This window comes from Bos indicus x Bos taurus, chromosome 3 (assembly GCF_003369695.1).
Source record: "Bos indicus x Bos taurus breed Angus x Brahman F1 hybrid chromosome 3, Bos_hybrid_MaternalHap_v2.0, whole genome shotgun sequence".
Taxonomy (NCBI): domain Eukaryota; kingdom Metazoa; phylum Chordata; class Mammalia; order Artiodactyla; family Bovidae; genus Bos; species Bos indicus x Bos taurus.
Genome location: NC_040078.1, coordinates 100,921,484 through 100,945,245, shown reverse-complemented (window position 1 = coordinate 100,945,245; position 23,762 = coordinate 100,921,484).

The window sequence follows — 23,762 nt, the reverse complement described above, 5'->3', positions numbered from 1 at the left end:
CCTGATCAGGGATAGAACCTGTACCCACTACAGTAGGAGCACAGAGTCTTAGCTACTGGACTAGCAGGGAAGTCCCAACTGACCTTCTCCTTAACAGTCCTCTTTTGAAGAGAAAGCAGCTATTTCAGTGTCTACCACCAGGAAGCATATAATCAAAGTCCCCACTGAAGCCTAGGGGATTAAGGACATTTCCCAATGAAGTGGCATTCCCAATGAAGCTGAGGCCTAGGCATTCCCTGGTGGTTCAGTGGTTAGGACTCAGCCCTTTCACAGCTGGAGGCCTGGGTTTGATCCCTGGTCAGGGAACTAAGATCCTGCAAGTTAGTGTGTAGTAGCCTAAACAAACAAACAAAGACCTGCTGGATAGATTGAAATTGGCCAGGGAAGCGTGAAAGTATTCCAAAGACCAGCATGTGGGAAAGCTCTGTGTGGCAAGGGTGTTGGATCCTTGAAGGAAATGAAAAAAGATCCTTGTGGCTGAGCACAATGTGTTGAGCAAAATGTTGGCTTCCAGCACACTGAGGAAACAGATCTTTTTCAAACTTAAGGTGTAAAAGACTTTGAGAACCTCTAATTAAAAATGCAGACCCCTGACCCTCACCCAGAGAGTCTGATGCAGCTGGTCTGGTACAGAGCCCATTACCTATGTTTCAAAAGGCACTTTCCCCTGGGGATTCCAAAGTAGGTGGTCCACGGGACACACTTTGAGGACGGTGGTAAACAGTAGCTCTTATTATCTCTTTACTTGTCTCCCATAGACTGTGAGGTCCTCTCAGTTTTCTAGCATTGGGCATAAAATATACACATGATAAACATTTGAGGAAGGAGTAAATGGCAAATGAAAAATGGAGGCAGAGCCATGTAATAAAAATGGGATAACTAAAAGCATCTTGTAAACTATAAATAAAATGTTCTATTCCGTGAACAGTGACTTTCAAACTTTTGGGGCATGTCCCACAGTAAGAGATATATTTTACATTGGGACTCAACACACACACACACACACACACATAATTATAAAACAACAGATTCACTAACCAATAGTTACCTTTATTGCATGCGAAGCATCCTGATATTTTCTACTCTACCTCTTTCCAAAAAGTATATTGTTTTAATGATCCATTCATGGGTCTTATGCAATTTAAAACACAGTGAGTAAAGTGCAGTCACTATCCCCTGACCTATCCTGTCCCACTCCCTCAGGTATGATTGTGTGCTAAGTTTCTCAGTCATGTCCAATTCTTTGTGAGCACTATGGACTGTAGCTTTCCAGGCTCCTCTGTCCATGGGATTTTTCAGGCAAGAATACTGGAGTGGGTTGCCAATTCCTTCTCTAGGGAATCTTTCCGACCCAGGGATTGAGCCTGCATCTCTTGAGTCTCTTGCATTAGCAGGTGGATTCTTTACCATTGTGCCTCCTGGGTAGCCACAGGTATGATTTGGCCTTGCTAAATTAACAACTGCAGCCATGAAATTAGAAAATGATTGCTTCTTGGCAGGAAAGCTATGACAAACCTAGACAGTGTATTAAAATGCAAAGACATCACTTTGCCGACAAAGGTCTCTACAGTCAAGGCTGTGGTCTTTCCAGTAGTCATGTATAGTCCAATGAGAGCTGGACCATAAAGAAGGCAGAGTGCTGAAGAATTGATGCTTTCAAACTGTGGCACTGGAGAAGACTCTTGAGAGTCCCTTGGACAGCTAGGAGATCAAACCAGTCAATCTTAAAGGAAATCAATTCTGAATACTCATTGGAAGGACTGATGCTGAAGTTGAAGCTCCAATACTTTGGCCACCTGATGCAAAGAGCTGACTCATTGAAAAAGACTCTGATGCTGGGAAAGACTGAAGACAGGAGGAGAAGGGGACATTAGAGGATGAGATGGTTGGATGGCATCACCAATTCAATGAATATGAACTTAGGCAAACTCCAGGAGATGGTGAGGTACCTGAGTCCATGCGGTCACCAAGAGTTGGACATGACTTGGCAATAGAACAACAACAACAAGTTAGTGACGAGTACCCATGACTTCTGTGAACTTAATTCTCAAGTCTCATATATGGTGCTTCTTCTGACTCAGAAGGTCCTTCTCCCCATCCTTACTTGCCTATGTGTGTGTTAGTCACTCAGTTATGTCAGACTCTTTTGTGACCCCCTGGACTATAGCCCACCAGGCTCCTCTGTCTATGGAATTCTCTAGGCAAGAATACTGGAGCGCATTTCCAGTTCCTTCTCCAGGTCTCCTGCATTGCAGGTGGAAGCTTTACCATTTGAGCTACTACACCTTTTACTTACTTGGGTAATTCCCATTTATTTTATCCTGTCCTGTGGCCTAAGAAGACTCCCCTCTCCTTATGCCTGTCTTAGGCTAAGACAGCATAGTGTTCCTAGCTCTTTCACTTTGCATGGAAAGTGTCTATGTGTCCATATCCTTTAGCAGACCATGAATATTTAGAAGTCAAGGATTTGGCAAAATGGGCAATCAAAAATTATTTGTCAAATACCTGAGTAAAATCTAATGTGCTGTTATGTGTTATTTTGAGAGGAAAAGTCTGGGTGCTGGAGAGGTGAAGAGGAGGCATGAGCTAAATGGTACAATTATGTTGTTAAACACATGAAGCTTTTGTAAACAGTCCAGGAAAAAACTCACATTTTCAGATCCTTCCAAACTCTATGACTCACTAAAACCATTCACTATTACAGTAAAGTTTTAGGTCAGAGTGCAGGTTTTTGCTGTGTGACTTTTGTACAGCAGCTAAATATTTAAGAGTTTTGAGCATAAATAGTAATAGAAATAGTGATTCATTGAGAAGTGATAAAGGTTTTGATGCTGGAATCAAACCGAATGGGTCAAACCCAAAGATGTAACCTCAAAGTGTCTAATATGATGGCCATAATTGAGATGGACAAGCTCTCAGAAGTAGAGTGGCTCTGCTATTCAGCACAACCAAAGGTCCCTTGGCTAATGTCCACATGCAAAGTGAGAAACTGAAATTATAAGGTCTTACCTTTTTTTCACCCCTAAGGTTACTCCTGTTAATTTACATATACTGTATTTTAGGGACAATGTTAACAAAATCCAATAACATTTCAAAGAAGCTTGTGTTGCCTTTAAAAACTGCTTCATCTTTGTAAAGACAAAGTATTTTTGTCATTTCTTAGTGTCCTTTACTTTAAGCACTTCTACTTAAAAGAGGCTCTTGACACTCTTTACTCCTTTCTCTATCCCTGGCATCTTTCTTCTGTCTTGTATTCTCTCTCTTCTCCTGAGTAATCAGAAACCAAAAGGATCTTTGAAATTCAGCTCTCTGACAGCTGAAGTGGGTAAGGGACTACCTTGCACCATACTTCATAAACAAGGACGCAAGAGAGTGAGGCTCCAACTCCTGGGAGCTGGGGCTGGTGTTCAACAGTGGTAGCAGCGATGCAGGGCTCTGAGAGGAAGATGAAGAAGCACGGTTACATGTGAAAAGTCCGCTGTTCTACTACTGTACTGACACTTGGTAAAACTGACCAACCCAGTTTTAGTGCTTTTATTCTTTGTTTTTTCTATCAAGATTTGGAAAGGGTGGCATATTAGGCCACTGGTTAAGTGAAATATTCACTATGTGCACTTTTATGACCTTGCTTTCAGTCTGAGAGCATGTGGTCTAACACTGAGCTTCCTACTTTTCATGCTTAATATGAGAATTAATCGAACTGTCATAATATTTATGCAAATGCTACATTATAAACATACAGCATTTATAATACTATGTCTATTATGACCTTGTGTCTTTTAAGACTTTTTTTTAATATCCAGAAGTTAAGTGGGCCTTAGGAAGCATCACTGCAAACAAGGCTAGTGGAGGTGATGGAATTCCAGGTGAGCTATTTCAAATCCTAAAACATGATGCTGTGAAAGTGCTGCACTCAATATGCCAGCAAATTTGGAAAACTCAGCAGTGGCCACAGGATTGGAAAAGGTCAGTTTTCATTCCAATCCCAAAGAAAGGAAATGCCAAACAATGCTCAAACTACCGCACAATTGCACTCATCTCACACGCTAGTAAAGTAATGCTCAAAATTCTCCAAGCCAGGCTTCAGCAATACGTGAACCGTGAACTTCCAGATATTCAAGCTGGTTTTATACAAGCCAGAGAAACCAGAGATCAAATTGCCAACATCCGTTGGATCCTCAAAAAAGCAAGAGAAAAACATCTATTTCTGCTTTATTGACTATGCCAAAGCCTTTGACTGTGTGGATCACAACAAACTATGGAAAGTTCTTAAAGAGATGGGAATACCAGACCACCTGATCTGCCTCTTGAGAAATCTGTATGCAGGTTAGGAAGCAACAGTTAGAACTGGACATGGAACGACAGACTGGTTCCAAATCGGGAAAGGAGTACGTCAAGGCTGTATATTGTCAACCTGCTTATTTAACTTATATGCAGAGTACATCATGAGAAACACTGGGCTGGATGAAGCACAAGCTTGAATCAAGGTTACCTGGTTATCAATAACCTCAGATATGCAAATGACACCACCCTTGTGGCAGAAAGGGAAGAAGAACTAAAGAGCCTATTGCTGAAAGTGAAAGAGGAGAGTGAAAAACTTGGCTTAAAATTCGACATTCAGAAAGCTAAGATCATGGCATCTGGTCCCATCACTTCATGGCAAATAGATGGAGAAACAGTGGAAACAGTGGCAGACTATTTTTTTGGGCTCCAAAATCATTGCAGATGGTGATTGAAGCCATGAAATTAAAAGACGCTTACTCCTTGGAAGGAAAGTTATGACCAACCTAAATAGCATATTAAAAAGCAGAGACATTACTTTGCCAACAAAGGTCCGTCTAGTCAAGGCTATGATTTTTCCAATAGTCATGTATGGATGTGAGAGTTGGACTATAAAGAAAGCTGAGCACAGAAGAATTGATGCTTTTGAACTGTGGTGTTGGAGCAGACTTTTGAGAGTCACTTGGACTGCAAGGAGATCCAACTAGTCCATCCTAAAGGAGATCAGTCCTGAGTGTTCACTGGAAGGACTGATGTTGAAGCTGAAACTCCAATACTTTGGCCACCTGATGCGAAAAACTGAAAAGACCCTTTGAAAAGACCCTGATGCTGAGAAAGATTGAAGGTGGGAGGAGAAGGGGATGACAGAGGAGTAGATGGTTGGATGGCATCACCGACTCAATAGACATGAGTTTGGGTAAACTCCGGGAGTTGGTGATGGACAAGGAGGCCTGGCGTGCTGCAGTCCATGGGGTAGCAAAGAGTCGGACGTGACTGAGCGACTGAACTGAACTGAACTTGAATATCCAGAAACCCTTGTCAGTCATTTAACAAAGTTAGTAGAGACTTCCCTGGTGGTCCAATCGTTAAGAATCCACCTGCCAATGCAGGGGACATGGGTTCTATCCCTGGTTGGGAAACTAAGATCCCACATGCCATGGGGCAACTAAGACAGCTTGCCAAACAAAGCTACTTAGCGCGAGCTCTGGAGTCCATGGGCTACAACTACAGAGAAGCCCACATGCTGCAATGAAAGATCCTGAGCACCACAGTGAAGACTCAATGCAGCCATAAATAAATAAATAACAATATTAATAGAAATCAAAGAAAGAAAGATTTACTCTCAGTCCCACCACTGCAACAAATCAAAACTCTCTTCATTTTCCTGGGTTGCCTTCAAATCTTTGCCTTTATCTCTATCAGCTATTTCACTTGCAAATGACAAAGAACAATAAACAATAAAGGAACTGTTGAAAAGCATAGTTTCATATGAGGCTTCCTTCACCCAATAGTTTGAACTAAATCACCAAGTACCAAGTTTCTTTCAACTACACTATTCTACCTACCACTGCCTTGCTTTATCCTCAGGCTCTGTCTATCCTCTATCTGAGGATCTTAGCAAGCCCCAGGCCCTTCCAGTGTGGTAGGAAAACAGCTGCAAAAGTTCTAGATCCCACACTCTTACACCTCATCAAGCCCTGGTAAGTGGGCTCCAATTAGTTCACCTGCCCATCCCTGAGCCAACCACTATGGTCAAGAAGGTGATGTTTAGATTGACCTGAATTATCAGAACTCAACACATGGCTGAGAACTGGTGAGAAGTGGTTTCCTTTCAAACAAACATATATGCCCTTAGGAAAAAAAGAAAATAGATGCTGAACAGCAGAAAGAATATATGCCTGTTACCGTATGCAAACTTGATTTGTATCATTATAATCACCGTTTGTTTGGTTGGGGTTTTTTTTTTTTTTTTTTTTTTGGCACACCTTGCAGCATGTAGGATCCTGGTTCCCCAATCAGGGATCGAACCCATACCTCCTGCAATGAAAGCGTGGAGTCTCAACCACTGGACCACTGGGGAAGTCCCATAATCACTGTGTGGATGTGATTTTATATTATGCTTTTTAAATACACATTTATTTATTTTTGGCCACATCAGATCTTAGTTGTGGTGCACAGGCTTCTCTCTAGTTGAGATGTGTGGGCTTAGCTGCCATGAGGCAAGTGGGATCTTAGTTCCCCAACCAGGGATCGAACCTGCATCCCCTGTATTGGAAGATAAATTCTTAAACCACTGGACCACCAGGGAGGTCCCTATATTCTGCTTTTTAAACACAATTTTCTATAGAGTTGTATCTCAATATGTTGGACTGATAGTAAGCATATTTTTTTTTCCTGTCTTCACCTCTGGCAGATAATCTATATAAGAGTGTTTTCGTTTTATTCTACTGCCATATGGACTAGTTTGGTTTATGGTGACATTGACAGATATCTAGGTGGGAGGCCCAGGGAAGAAGGGGAAAGCCAGTGAGCAGCCTTTTTTTTTTTAGTAAGCATACTTTTAATGCTGTTAAATTTATGTCATCTTTAGTGATTCTGTCATCATTTAAACTTGAATGTAAAATACTGTTGATGCTAATGAAAAATCTAGTGACCAATCATTCAAATAATATGAGCATTAAAATGAAGCATCCGTGGAAGCCTGTGTATCATAACAATGATCAAAACACACCTTTGATGTGGTCAACAATTTAAGGTTAAGACTGCAAGTGAGGATTTATTCATTGATTTATTCATTTATTCTCAACAGACATTCAACAAGTACTCATTGTTTGCCAGTGTGTGCCAGAGTAGAGAATACAAAGGCGAATCAAACCTGGTCCCTGACCTCACTGATTGTGTGTTTTTGGCAGCCTTTTCCTCAAACCTCATTCTGAGTTTCATAATCTTGTTTTCTATATAATCTACTTTGAAGCAGCAAAATTCAGTAAAAACCTCAAGCTTTACATCTCTGATAAATTTCTTCCATGGGGCAGTCTGGACATCATTTCAATTTTCTTCAGACTGACCATCAAGCTGTAGGACGGCAGTGTCTGACTACAAAACAGATTCTTGCATATTTGCTTACGTGCCTCCAGAACTTAGTTATCCGCACATTATAATTTCTAGAGATATATAGGAATGTCTGACTGAATGGAAACAGGTAACATGTTCCTGGATGTCAGTCCTTCCCCAATCAGTGTATTGGTAAGTGCAATTCTAATCAGTCATCATATTAACTTTTAAATTATAACATAATTTAAAGATAGTTTTAATATCTTCTGGAGAAATATAAAAAATGAGTGACGGTTAGCTCTTCAGAGAAACTTTATTTATTTTTCATTTTTTTGGCCGTACTGCTGTGACATGTGGGCTCTTAACGATGTTAACGAAAGTTAAATACCCCAATAGGGTGTGATGAGAAGGGCGCTTCACTTCTGTGTTACTCTTTCCAAGAGCAGTAAATAGACTGTAAGTCCAGTCTAATCATGAGAAAGACATCAGACAAACCCCAACTAGAGAGAAGCCTGTGCAAGGCAACAAAGCCCAAGCACCACAACTAAGACCTTACACAGCCAAAAATAAAAAAAATTTTTTTTTAATAATTTCAAAATAAAAGTTTACCTTGTAAAAAAAAAAACAGCACCATGCTGGCATAATTACATGCAGATAGAGCAATGAGACTGGAGATACTGCCTAGAAAGAGTATTAGGGTATAACAATATAATATAAGAAAAAGAAGGTGTTACAAATTACAAGTAATTTATAGATTAATCAGCAAAGTTGAGCCACAGTTGTTCAACAATTTGAAGTTAAATCCAATTTGAGCTTTACTTCCATATTCATCTATGAATAATCTATAAATATTGAGCACCACCCATATGCCAGGAAGTATGTTGGGTATTAACACTGTTCCTATTCTCAATGTGCTTACAATTTAGTAGGAAATGAGACATGGAACAGTAATTATAAATGCAATTATTGTAAAGGGACAATCAGTTCACTTCAGTTGCTCAGTCATTTCTGACTCTTTGAGACCCCACGACTGCAGCATGCCAGGCCTCCCTGTCCATCACCAACTCCCAGAGTTTACTCAAACTCATCTCCATTGAGTCAGTGATGCCATCCAACCATCTCATCCTCTGTCATCCCCTTTTCCTTCCACCTTCAATCTTTCCCAGCATCAGGGCCTTTTCTAATGAGTCAGTTCTTTGCATCAGGTGGCCAAAGTATTGGAGTTTCAGCTTCAGCATCAGTCCTTCCAATGAATATTCAGGACTGATTTCCTTTAGGATGGACTGGTTGGATCTCCTTAAGGACTCTCAAGAATCTTCTCCAACACCACACTTCAAAAGCATCAATTCTTCGGTGCTCAGCCTCCCTCATAGTCCAACTCTCACATTCATACATGACTACTGGAGAAACCATAGCTTTGCCTAGATGGACCTTTGTTGGCAAAGTAATTTCTCTGCTTTTTAATATGCTATCTAGGTCGGTCATAGCTTTTCTTCCAAGGAGCAAGCATTTTTTTAATTTCATGGCTGCAGTCACCATCTGTAGTGATTTTGGAGCCCCCCAAATAAAGTCTGTCATTGTTTCCACTGTTTCCCCATCTATTTGCCATGAAGTGATGGGACCAAAAGCGCAATACTGAGTGCTTAAAAAGTGTTCCTAACCTAGCCTCAGGCATCACGAAAATCTTCTCTGAGGCAGTGCCATTTAGGTTGACATCTGAAGACAAGAAATTGACGAGGTAACAAGGGAATGAAGAGCACTGTAGGAAGAGAGACTGACCCAAGTAAAGACCTGAGACGTATGAGATGACCTAAGGAGAAAGGTTAGTGTGGCGAGAATAAACAAGAACTGAGAAAATACTCCTAAGGTACTCTAACATTAGAGGATGAATAGTGGAGCAAGAGCCAGCCTTGGGACAGAAAAGAAATACTCAAAGATGTATAAGGAAGAGACGTACATGTCTTCAAAACATAATGACAGTCTGGAAGCCAGGAAGAGAAATTGTGAACACCAATTGCTATATGCTGCTACAGGTTGAAATGTCCCTTTGATTTAGCAATACTAGGTTACTGGTAATCTTAAATAAGAGCATTGAAATGATTGGAATAAAAGCCAGATTAAGTGATCTGAAAGGGCAAGAGATAGGACTTCTGTTTTGAAGATGGCAAAATGATCCCTTACAGGAGTGTCCTAAAAGTATAGGACACTCTTTTCACCCAGACTCTGAAGATTCTATGGGTGAGGGGAGCACCAGCACCCTTGAAAGGCTCTGTATTGGCCATTCTCCGAAAGTCAGAAATGACAGTAGTGATGCTGCCATTGAGATGGGCTCCCTGAATTCTATGTGTGATAAGAGTGGCAGAGACCAACTGGAGCACTTAACTGTCAGAGAGATATTTTAGAACTCTCTCTCTCTCTTCCCCTCTACTCTGTCTCTCTGGTGTGCATGGGTGGAGAGGTGGGGATGAGGGAAGGACACATGTCTGTGTGTGCATGTGTAAAGACAGCCAGAGCAGTGCACTTTTATTGGCAGAGGCAGTTATGCTTTCAGTATCTTGCCTCAAATCTGTGTTGACTCTCTGTCATAATCTAGACTCTTTTCCATATCACCAAACCAGCTTCCACAGGTGGTTGATTCACTGCCTTGATGACATCTTGCTGACTATGAGAGGCAAGCAACTTCCTAATAAGCAGGAAGTTGTTTATCCAAAACACTGGATGCTTTGATAAGACACATGAGTGCCAGAAGGAGGGAAATAAACATAAACATTCATGAAACTGTTACATTGATGAACTTTCTAAGGGTCCAGTGGTCTGAGGCATGTAAAGTGTGTACTTCTCCAAGATGAGATGAAGAGTAGAAGAGAGGAGACTGTTACTCTGGAGATCATTGCAGCCAGAGATGTGGGCAGACATGAAAGCCACAGTAACTTCCCAGGGAGCTCCAGAAAACTATCTGCTTCTGCTTCACTGTTGGAGACTAAGTCAATTGGTGGAAGCATCTCAGGTTCCTGAGAATTATGGCACCTTCCCAGTGCCTTCTGGAGAACTACTCAGTCATTGATGTCTCAAGGTGAGACTTTTGGTGGCACTTTATCTTCAATAGTGGTTTCTCCAGCCTTTACTGTCCTGCTTTTCTAACTGTCGTGTAAGCCCCTAATTCATTATTTAGCCTTTCATATCTAGAAAACATAGAATGGTTCTGTTGTCTGATCCAGCCCATACTTCCCTACTTATTGAGGAATCGTTGACTTCACTGGATTTTCAAGTGGTTGAACCAATTTACTATGCTATTGACTATTTCAGTTTCTTCCCTTATGAATTAGCCATTCTTCTTATTAATTGCCCATTTTTCTGTGGTTTATGTGATGGTTAGTTTTATATGCCAACTTGGCTAGGCTATCAGTTCAGTTCAGTTCAGTTGATCAGTTGTATCTGACTCTGTGACCCAATGGACTACAGCACGCCAGGCTTCCCTGTTCATCACCAATTCCTGGAGCTTACTCAAACTCATGTCTGTCGAGTCAGTGATGCTATCTAACCATCTCATCCTCTGTCATCCCCTTCTCCTCCTGCCTTCAGTCTTTCCCAACATCAGGGTCTTTTCCAATGAGTCAGTTCTTCTCATCAGGTGGCCAAAGTATTGGAGTTTCAGCTTCAGCATCAGTCCTTCCAGTGAACATTCAGGACTTATTTCCTTTTAGAATTGACTAGTTTGATTTCCTTGCAGTCCAAGGGACTCTCAAGAGTCTTCTCCAACACCACACTTCAAAAGCATCAATTCTTCGGTGCTCAGCTTTCTTTATAGTCCAACTCTCACATCCATACATGACTACTGGAAAAACCATAGCCTTGACTAGACGGACCTTTGTTGGCAAAGTAATGTCTCTGCTTTTTAATACGCTGTCTAGGTTGGTCATAACTTTTCTTCCAAGGAGTAAGCGTCTTTTAATTTCATGGCTGCAGTCACCATCTGCAGTGATTTTGGAGCCCAGAAAAATGAAGTCTCTCACTGTTTCCATTGTTTCCCCATCTATTTGCCATGAAGTGGTGGGACCAGATGCCATGATCTAGTTTTCTGAATGTTGAGTTTTAAGCCAACTTTTTCACTCTCCTCTTTCACTTTCATCAAGAGGTTCTTTAGTTCCTATTCACTTTCTGCCATAAGGGTGGTGTCATCTGCATATCTGAGGTTATTGATATTTCTCCCTGCAATCTTGATTCCAGCTTGTGCTTCATCCAGCCCCACATTTTGCATGGTGCATTCTGCATATAAGTTAAATAAGCAGGGTGACAATACACAGCCTTGACATACTCCTTTCCCAATTTGGAACCAGAGATCTCTAGTCTTTCCCATTCTATTGTTTTCCTCTATTTTTTTGCATTTTTCACTGAGGAAGGCTTTCTTATCTCTCCTTGTAATTCTTTGGAACTCTGTATTAAGATGGATATATCTTTCTTTATCTCCTTTTCCTTTTGCTTCTCTTCTTTTCTCAGCTAATTGCAAGGCCTCCTCAGACAACCATTTGGCCTTTTTGCATTTCTTTTTCTTGGGAATGGTCTTGATCTCTGCCTCCTATACAATGTCATGAACCTCTGTCCACAGTTCTTCAGGCACTTTATCAGATCTAATCTCTTGAATCTATTTGTCACTTCCACTGTATAATCATAAGGGATTTGATCTAGGCCATACCTGAATGGTCTAGTTGTTTTCCCCACTTTCTTCAATTTCAGTCTGAATTTGGCAATAAGGAGTTCATGATCTGAGCCACAGTCAGCTCTTGGTCTTGTTTTTGTTGACTGTATAGAGCTTCTCCATCTTTGGCTGCAAAGAATATAATCAATCTGATTTCAGTATTGACCATCTGGTGATGTCCACATGTAGAGTCATCTCTTGTATTGTTGGAAGAGGATGTTTGCTATGACCAGTGCATTCTCTTGACAAAACTCTGTTAGCCTTTGCCCTGCTTCATTTTGTACTCCAAGGCCAAACTTGCCTGTTACTTCAGGGATCTCTTGATTTCCCACTTTTGCATTCCAGTCCCCTATGATGAAAAGGACTTTTTTTTTTTTTTTTTTTTTGGTGTTGGTTCTAAAAGATCTTGTAGAACCATTCAACTTCAGCTTCTTTGGCATTATTGGTTGGAGCATAGACTTGGATTACTGTGATACTAAATGGTTTGCCTTGGAAATGAACAGAAATCTTTCTATCTGTTGCATTTGAGATTGCACCCAAGCACTGCATTCAAACACAAATCTAGGTATTGCTGTGAAGATATTTTGCAGATGTAGTTAACATCTACAACTATTTGACCTGAAGTAAAGGAGATTATGCCCACTGAGAGAGTAATACATATGGGGGTGGGAGGGAAGAAGAGAATCTCCCCTATTTAGTTCTGTGTCCCTGGAGAACCCTGTCTGATACAGATTTTGGTACTAGGAAGTGGGTGCTGCTGTAACAAATACCGAAAATGTGGAAATGGCTTTGGAATTGGGTAATAGGTAGGGCTAGAAAAAATTTGAGGCACATGATAGAAAAGGCCTAGATTGCCTTGAAGAGACTGTTCTAGAAATATGGAGGCTAAGGTAATTCTTGAGGTCTCAGATGGAAATGAGAAACATGTTTTTAAACCCTCAAAGAAAGGCAATCCTGGTTACAAAGTGGTGGAGAACTGGGCTGAACTGTGTTTTACTGTTAGGTGGAAAGTAGAAATTGTAAACAATGAATCTGGATATTTAGCTCTAGATTTCCAAGAACAAGCATGGAAGGTATGACCTAATTTCTTGTTGCTTACAGTAAGACATAAGAAGAAAGAAAGAAATTGAAGAAAGGGCTTTTAAACAAAAAGGAACAAACACTTGATGATTTGAGAAGTTTCCAGCATATTCAGATAATACATACACTCTGGAAACAGAGGCGAGGGTGTATGTAGCTGGACAAACTGTTGTGGATGAGATTAGTTGTGTGATTTACAGATCTAATCAACCACCTCAGCAGAACCCAGGAATAGACATATGGGTTATACAGGAGGGATCTGTGGAGAACCCTCTTGTGTAATGGCATGGATTCCCCTGACATATAGAGAAGACTAACAAAGGTTTGTGAGACTGTCATATCAGCAGAAATACTGCCAACCTGGACTGAAGGGGACAGAGACAGAATGAAGGAAAGCTGTGGGACTTCAGGGATTCTACAGGTAGGAAATGAGCTGCCAAAATTACTCAGCTACATATATATGTTATGCTTCAAGTAAAAATAAAATGATTCCAAGGGCAGTACCTTGGACACAGAGGCCAGAGAGATGGGCCCAGAGGCAGGAGCTGAAGAAACCTCCTTGGGCTCAGAGGGCAGATAGAGCCACAGAGAATGATTCTCTAGCCCCAAGACCTAAAGGAATTTCCCCTGCCAGCTTTTGAATTTTCTTGAGATCAACTCTTTGCCATACTATGGACTGCAGCATGCCAGATTTCCCTGTCCTTCACTATCTCCTGGAGTTCGCTCAAACTCATGTCCATTGCATCAGTGATGATATCCAACCATCTCATCCTCTGTTGTCCCCTTCTCCTCTTGTCTTCAATCCTTCCCAGCATCTAGGTGTTTTCCAATGAGTCAGCTCTTCATATCAGGTGGCCAAAGTTTTGGAGCTTCAGCTTCAGCATCAGTCCTTCCAATGAATATTCATGACCGATTTCCTTTATGATGGACTGATTGGATCTCCTTGCTGTCCAAGGGACTCTCAAGAGTCTTCTCCAACACCACAGTTCAAAAGCATCAATTCTTTAGTGCTCAGCCTTCTTTATGGTCCATCTCTCACATACAAACATGACTACTGGAAAAATCATAGCTTTGACTATACAGACCTTTGATGGCAAAGTGATGTCTTTGAGTTTTAATACACTGTATATATCCACTCTTTTTTAGATTCTTTCCCATATAGGTCATTAAGAGCATTGAGAAGAGTTCCATGGGCTATACAATAGGTTTTAATATTAATAGTTATCAATTTTATATATAGTAGTATGTATACGTCAATCCCAACCCCCCTATTTATCCCTCCCCCACCCTTCCACCTCTTAAACATGTTTGTTTTCTACATCTGTGACTCTATTTCTGTCTTGTAAATAAGTTTATTTGTATCATTTTTCTAGATCCTACATATAACTGATATCACATGATATTTTTCTTTTTCTGAGTTACTTCATTCAGTATGACAATATCTAGGTCCATCCATGTTGCTGCAGATGGCATTATTTCATTCTTTTTGTGGGTGAGTAATATTCCATTGGATTTCTTTGGAAGGACTGATGCTAAAGCTGAAACTCCAGTACTTTGGCCACCTCATGCAAAGAGTTGACTCATTGGAAAAGACTCTGATGCTGGGAGGGATTGGGGGCAGGAGGAGAAGGGGACGACAGAGGATGAGATGGCTGGATGGCATCACTGACTTGATGGACGTGAGTCTGAGTGAATTCTGTGAGTTGGTGATGGACAGGGAGGCCTGGCGTGCTGCGATTCATGGGGTCGCAAAGAGTCGGACATGACTGAGCGACTGAACTGAACTGAATATTCCATTGTATATATGTGTACCACAACTTTTTTTACCCATTCATCTGTTGATGGACATTTAGGCTGCTTGGCTATTGTAAATAATGCTTCAGTGAACATTTGGGTGCATGTATCTTTTCAAATTATGATTTTCTCTGGATATATGCCCAGTGATGAGATTGTAGGATCTTATCATAGCTCTGTTTTTAGTTTTTTAAGGAACCTTTATACTGTTCTCCATAGTGGTTTATCAATTTACATTCCCACCAACGGTGGAGGAGGGTTCCCTTTTTTCCACACCCTATGAGAAAGAAATGGTAACGCACTACAGTATTCTTGCCTGGAAAATTCTATGGACAAAGGAGCCTGATGGGCTACAGTCCATGGGGTAGCAAAGAGTTGGGCATGACTGAGCTCACCCACACACATATCCAGCATTTACTGTTTGTGGATTGTTTGATGATGTCCATTTTGATGGGTGAGAGATGATACATCATTGTAGTTGTGATTTTCATTTCTCTAATAATTATTGATGTTGAGCATCTTTTCATGTGCTTTTTGGCCATCCGTATGTCTTCTTTGGAGAAATGTCTATAGATCTTCTGCGCACTTTTTGACTGTCACCTTTGTATTTTGCAACCAGGCAACTTGTTTTCTAGTTTCACAGGTTCACAGATAGAGAGAAATTTTGCCCCATGGTGGGGCATTTTCAGAGTTTCACCCACACTTGATTTACAAAATTTAGATTATGAGGTTTGGGACTTTCTAAATTGATATTTAGATGAGATTTGGGACTTGGAGTTGATGCTGGAAAAATTTAAGACCTTTGGAGATGTTTGGATGCAATAAAAGTATTTTGCACACGGCATGAATGTTAAAGTATGGGTTCAAAGAGCGGACTGTATTGGGTTGAGTAGTATCCTTCAAAAAATCAGTTCACCAGAACCTCAGAATGTGACCTTATTTGGAGATTGGGTTTTCACTGATGTAATCAAATTTACATGAAGCCGTATTAGATCAAGGTGGTCCCTAAATATAACAGTTAGTGTCCTAAGAAGCCCATGATAAGACACAGGGAAGAAGAATATGTGAAGACAAAGGCAGAGATTAGAGTGATGCAGCTAGAAGCCAAGAAATGCCAAGGACTGCTGACAACCCTAGCTAAGAGAGAGGCATGGAACAATTCTTCCTTAGAGCTGTCAGAAGGAAACAGAGCTGCTGTCACCTTGATTTTGGACTTCTAACCTCCAGAACTGTGAGAGTATATTTCTGTTGTTTTAAGCCACTTAGTTTGTGGTAATTTGTTATAGTACACCTAGGAAGCTAATACAGTCAGCATTTAGGTGTTGACTGGCATTCTATCATTACATTCTAAATATATATTGTTTATTGGATATTAGGTCACAAATAATTTCTTCCAATTTGCCCCTTAGATTTTCACTATGATGCCACTGACATACATGATTTTTAACATAAAAGTTATAAACCTTTTCCTTTCTGTTTCTTGGGGTTTTTCAGTGTCCTGTTTAAGAAATCCTTCTTACCCTGAAACAATGAAGTATTTCATATTTTCTTCTATAAGTGTTTATGAATGGAATGAAATAGAATTGTAATTTTTTTCAACCAATTGCTCCAGCACCACTTAGTAAACAGCCTGTCTCTTCTCCACTGATACAGAATTCTATTCTTGTCATATATCACTTTCCATATATGCAGGGGTCCATTTTTTATCTCTCTCTTCTGCCCCATGGATCTATTTGCCTACCTTTGTACCAATAACACATCAAATACTGGAACTTTGTAGCAGTGGTTTTCAACTAGGGGCGATTTTACCTCCCAGGGGACATTTGGCAACTCAGGAGACACTTTTGGCTGTCACAATGGAGGTTGGGAGTGGTACTGGCATCTAACGGTAGAAAATGGAAATGCTGGTAAACATCTTACAATGCACAGGCCAGTCCCACACAAGGAATTATCCTGCCTCACATGTCAGAGGCACTGCGGTTGAAGGACCTTGTTTTATAGAAGGCTTGTATCTGATAGGAAGTGCATTATCTCACTGAAACCTCACAATAACTCTACGTGATAGGTACTACCACTATCCTTACTTTACAGATGAGAAAGCAGGAGCTCTGAGTTGACTGAAGGTCCTACATCAAACATTTGTCAATAATTGGTAGAATCTGGATATAAACCGAACTAAAACTCCCTAAAATAAGATAGTTCTCATCATGTCCTAAGACGGGGCTTCCAAATCTCTACAGTGTTTTCCATTGATTAACTGATGTTACCAGAAAACTCACTGTACACCCTTTAGATGCCAGACTGGGTTGAATGGTGGGAACCCCCAGAAAACAAACCAGAGCCCCTGGCCTTGTGGAGTTCATAGTCTAATAGGGAGATAAAAATGGGAACAGACAATCTCTCCTAAAATGCTGCGGCAGAGGGTAACCATCACTTCAGTTGCCTATCATAAAATAGTGCTTTAAAAGTGTCCAGGGACACGTGTCATCCTATGTACTCCCAAGTTTTGTTTAAAATCTGAATTTTAATCCATTACAGAAAGGGTTTGCTAAGCAAAATTCAACTTCACCCCAAACCGTGTTCAAATTATTGCAAATTACAAATAAACTCAGCAAGTGGAATTGTACTGTTATGGGTATATAAATGTAGGGCAAAGATTGTACATAAAGACTGGGGGCTTCCCGGTGTGTTCCAGTGGCTTCCCGGTGTGTTCCAGTGGCTAGGACTTGGCACTTTCAATGCAGGGGGCCTGAGTCTGATCCCTAGTCAGAAAACTAGATCCAGTAAACCACAACGAAGACTGAAGGCTCCATGCGCTCAACCAAAACCTGGCGCAGCCTAATTGATTAATGAACTTTTAAAAAGTATTGGACAGCAATCTTCATATAAAGAAAAATAATTAAATCTCTTATTTTGGTGGGACTATAAATCAGGAGAGTCACTATGAAGAACAGTACAGAGATACCTTAAAACACTAAAAGCAGAGCTACCATGTGATCCAGCAATCCCACTCCTAGGCATATATCCAGAGAAAACTGTAATTCAAAAAGATGCATGCAAAAAGAAAAAGAAAAAAAAAAGATACATGCATCTCAATGTTCATTGCAGCACTAATTATAATAGCCAAGACACAGAAGCAACATAAATGCCCATCAACAGATTAATGGATAAAGATGTGGTACATATATACAATTAAATACTACTCAACCATAAAAAGGAATGAAATAGTGCTATTTACAGCAAGATAGATGGACCTTACTTACTAAGTGAAATCATAGACAAATATCATGATATCACTTATATGTAGAGTCAAAAAATTATACAAGTGAACTTATTTATAAAACAGAAACAGACTCACAAACTTTGAAAATAAACTCATGGTTGCCAAAGGGGAAAGGTCTTGTGGATGGATAAATTAGGAGTCTGGCATTAACATATACATACACATATATATAAAATAGACAATCATCAAGATCTACTGTATAGCAAAAGGAACTCTACCCGTATTCTTTGAATAACCTGTATGGAAAAGAATCTGAAAAAGAATGGATGTATGTATAACTGAATAACTTTGCTGTACATCTGAAACTAACACAACATTGTAAATCAGCTCATACTTCAATATTAAATAAAAACTAAAAATAAAATTGGAAAGGATTTGTCAAAAAATTCTTCTTTTGTTTGGAGAGAAAACGCTTGTCATTTGTTCTGGATTAATACAATAATCATGGCAGGGAATCTGTGGTAAAACAGTAGAATCAAAGTTAGAACCATTTAACCTCCGTCTCTGCCCACCCCAGCCTTTCAGAAGTTTGAAAAGAAGGCCTGCAGGGTCATTAGTTTCTCTCTGTGGTAGCAGGATGGATGTGTTGGTCTCAAACCATCCATAATAGATGGGTTCTAGTCTAGCCTTCAAAATCTACTCCTATGATGATTGTTCCACAGCCTCCCTTGGCAGTTCTTAAGTGTTCTTGGAATTTTAATATTTATTAAATCCAAACCTCATCAACTTATTTCTGAAGTCCAGACAACAGCAGGCAAAATCTCTTGTAATTGATTCATCACCTGTTCTTCCCTTGTTAGGTTCTGATTTTACTTGCCAGGCACTTTCCACTGTCAAACTATTTCCTTCCTGTCTTGATTGCCAAACTTTCTTCCTAGTCTTACATCACTCCTGTCTTCACCTCCTCCCATTCCTGCCTAGCCTCTCCTTTTCTGAGTGCAGGCTTCTCAGTCTCCTTTGGACCTAATTCTGGGAGCACTCCTGATTCCAGTTGCTGAATTTTGCCACTTTCCAGTTATCTTTTTACTTTTTCTGAACAGTAATGCTTACAGGATTAATTCTATCTTACTATTACTGTAGCTAGCTAAGGGAAACCGATGCCTATTTTGTAATGCTGCTTTTATGAGAAATAATCTAGCTTTAGGACTTCCCTGGTGATACAGTGGATAAGAATCTGCCTCCCAATGCAGGGGACATAGGTTTGATCCCTGGTCCAGGAGCATCCCACATGCCATGGGGCAACTAAGCCCCTGCACCACAACTACTGAAGCCCTCCATACCTGGAGCCCGTGAACCACAACTCCTGAGCCTGCTTGTTGCAACTACTGAAACCCGAGCACCTAGAGCCTGTGCTCTGCAACAAGAGAAGCCACAACCAGAAGCCTATGTATTGCAATTAGAGAGTAGCCCCCACTCTCCACAACTAGAGAAAGCCTATGTGCAGCAACAAAGACTCAGGAAAACCAAAAAAATTAAAATCTAGCCTTAAATTTTTTCACCCAGTATCTATTTAGCCATTTTCACACTTTTTAGTTATGTATTTCTTATGTACTTAAGTAGATTGGGCAATGCTTTCCTGACAAAGACTTCCCTTAATATGGTTTAGCCAAAGTTTTGTTGAAGAATCATAGCAATTAAATTTTTAATGTTCCTACTTCAAGCATTCATCCACCACCTATTTATTAAGGATCTATTGTATTCCAAGCACTGGGCCTTTAGAATGAATCAGACTCAGACTATCTTGCTGCAGCTCCCCTCCAGTGGCACGCCAGGCATTTTGACTAATAATTATGGTAAGAGGTAGACTGTTCTGAGTGTCTTCAGAACACAGTGGATGTACAGCTCAGTCACAAACATTTTCTGAGTGACTTCAGTCTGACTGGCAGGCACTTCAGTCTGACTGCTGAGCAGAGAGGGAGGTGGATACAAAGATGAATCATATAAGGTCCCTACCCTCAGGAGTCACAATCTAGAGGGAGAGACTGAACGGGGTAAGATGTTTTGAGGCTTACAAAGAGGAAATATCTAGGCTGAGTCTTGAAGAAGAAGATAGCAGGCAGAGGTAGAGGAGGGAATTCATCCAGGCAGGGTAACAGCCTAAACAAAAACACAAAGGCATAAAACCACAAGGCTGGGACTTTCCTGGTGGTCCAGTGGTTAAGAGTTTGCTTGCAATATAGGGGACGTGGTTTTGATCCCTAGTCAGGGGACTAAGATTCCACATGCCTCTGAGCAACTAAGCTCCATGTGCTGCCACAACTACTGAGCCCACACACTGCAACAGAAGATCCCAGGGCCGCAACAAGTAATAAATTAAAAGAAAAAAAAAAGACCTGGAGATATATACGTACATATATATGCATGCCATATACATATATACATACGTACGGCCAAGTAAATATGTATATACATATTTTTTAAAAAAGCAAGTTGCAGACAGGTAAATAGGAAAAACTACAGATCTCTTCAAGAAAATTAGAGATACCAAGGGAACATTTCATGCAAAGTTGGGCACAATGAAGGACAGAAATTGTATGGACCTAACAGAAGCAGAAGATATTAAGAAGAGGTGGCAAGAATAAGCAGAAGAACTGTACAAAAAAGATCTTCATGACCCAGGTAATCATGATGGCATGATCACTCATCTAGAGCCAGACATCTTGGACTGCGAAGTCAAGTGGGCCTTAGGAAGAATCACTGGGAACAAAGCTAGTAGAGGTGATGGAATTCCAGTTGAGCTATTTCAAATCCTTAAAAATGATGCTGTGAAAGTGCTGCACTCAATATACCAGCAGATTTGAAAAACTCAGCAGTGGCCACAGGACTGTAAAAGGTCAGTTTTCATTCCAATCCCAAAGAAAGGCAATGCCAAAGAATGCTCAAACTACTGCACAATTACACTCACCTCACATGCTAGCAAAGTGATGCTCAAAATTCTCCAAACCAGGCTTCAATAGTATGTGAACAGTGAACTTCCAGATATTCAAGCTGGACTTAGAAAAGGCAAAGGAACCAGAAATCAAATTGCCAACATCCGCTGGATCATCAAAAAAAGCAAGAGAGTTCCAGAAAAAACATCTACTTCTTCTTTATTGACTATGCCAAAGCCTTTGACTCTGTGGACCACAACAAACTGTGGAAAATTCTTAAAGAGATGGGAACACCAGACCACCTTACCTACCTCCTGAGAAATCTATATTCAGGTCAGGAAGCAACAGTTAGAACTGGACATGGACTGGTTCCAAATAGGGAAAGGAGTACATCAAGGCTGTATATTGTCAACCTGCTTATTTAACTTACATGCAGAGTATATCATGAGAAACGCTGGGCTGGATGAAGCACAAGCTGGAACCAAGATTGCCTGGAGAAATACCAATAACCTCAGATATGCAGATGACACCACCCTTATGACAGAAAGTGAAGAGGAACTAAAGAGCCTCTTGATGAAAGTGAAAGAGGAGAGTGAAAAAGTTGGCTTAAAACTCAACATTCAGAAAACTCAGATCATGGCATCCAGTCCCATCACTTCGCAGCAAATAGATGGGGAGACTGTGGAAACAGTGAGAGACTTTATTTGGGGGGGCTCCAAAATCACTGCATATGCTAACTGCAGGCATGAAATTAAAAGATGCTTGGTCCTTGGAAGAAAAGTTATGACCAACCTAGACAGCATATTAAAAAGCAGAGACATTACTTTGTCAGCAAAGGTCCATCTAGTCAAAGCCATGGTTTTTCCAATAGTCATGTATGGATGTGAGAGTTGGACTATAAAGAAAGCTGAGAGCTGAAGAATCACTGCTTCTAAACTGTGGTGTTAGAGAAAACTCTTGAGAGTCCCTTGGATTGCAAGGAGATCCAACCAGTCCATCCTAAAGGAAACCAGTCCTGAGTATTCATTGGAGGGACTGATGCCAAAGCTGAAACTCCAATACTTTAGCCACCTTATGCAAAGAACTGTCTCATTGGAGAAGACCCTGATGCTGGGAAAGATTGAAGGCGGGAGGAGAAGGGGATGACAGAGGATGAGATGGTTGGATGGCATCACCGACTCAATGGACATGAGTTTGAGTAAACTCCAGGAGGTGGTGATGGACAGGGAGGCCTGGCATGCTGCAGTCCATGGAGTCACAAAGAGTTGGACATGACTGAGCAACTGAACTGAACTGAGACAGGTAAATATAGTATGATACCACTTACCTAAACTTTCAATATATGGAAAATAATACTATATATTATTTTGGAATGCTTATGTATTGAAATACCAAGATTATAAAAACATACATGTGAACATTAAATACTAGATTCATTCTGGTTACTGCTGGAAAAAGAGCAGGAAGCCTGGGGGGAAGAAAGGGCTATAAGAGGGTATTATAATCATTCACTTCTTTATCTGGGTGGTGAATCACGTGGGGTTCAATATTTGATTTTCTCTTCTCTTCCACATGCAACAATATTTTATAATTTGTTAAAGTTGGGGAGAAAGGGCCTTTTGGGATAGACTGTTAAATTGTGGTAGTGACCTTAGAGCAGTGTCAGTAGGTGGTGGGAGCAAAGGCTGAATGCAGTGGTTAGAAGAGAACAGGAGGTACCATTTGAGCTGAGTTTTAAAGACTTGCAAGCCCTCAAACTGTATTTCCAGCCTCTAGTCAAGCTAACCAGGTCAATATGCCTTAGATATAGCCCACTTGATCCCCACCCTAATCCTCACACTTGATTCCCATATTTACTTACATCAATTCTGTTCCCAGGGATTAACAGTTGTAGCTGCGACTTTCTGACAACCTGCTGCAGTCCTGGCCACTATGTATAGAACACCTACTATGTGCCAGGAACTTTACAGATACTCTTCTAGTTAACCCTGACAGCAAACAGAAGTAGATGTCGTTCTCATTTTACAAATGAGAAAACTGAGTTTAAATGTCATACTCCAGGTCACTCAGGAAATGGTAAAGCTGAGATTTATATCTATGTTCATCTGAACCTAAAACATGTCTTTCCATTACAGCAGCCTGTCTTACCTTCCCAACCCTGGCCCCACTGTACTCAGTTTCCATTCCTAGACTCAGTTCAAATATCCAACCCTTCCTTTTCTGATTCATCCATTCAAACATGTATTGAGTGTTTCCCAGCTACTGGTACTCCATCCATATGCCCTTGGCCCAGCCCAGAGACACTTGCAGCTTCTGAAGACTGGATGGCTTATGCCTCAAACATGGGCATCTTTCAGCCTGAAGGCTTTATCTGGCTGCAGGAGGACTTGGCCCATGTGGCAAGCAGGCTAAGATGATAGAGAATTAGCACCTGAGGGTGCTAGCCTCAACCAATGCAGGGTGATGCTTGGTAGAAAATACCCCCACTTGCTCTCTTTGATGGGACAACTCGGAAGTACATTCTACACACTTCCTTGAGAGGGTACCCAGCAGGATGAGCCCTAGTTGCCCATCGCTGTAGCCCTCTGATTAATGAGCCTTTTATTGGCTTTCTTACCTTTTGTGTCTCACTTTCCTACTCTCTCACCATACTTCTTGGAATCATGCTCAAATAAGCTCCATGTGCTTTCTCAGAGGGTACTTA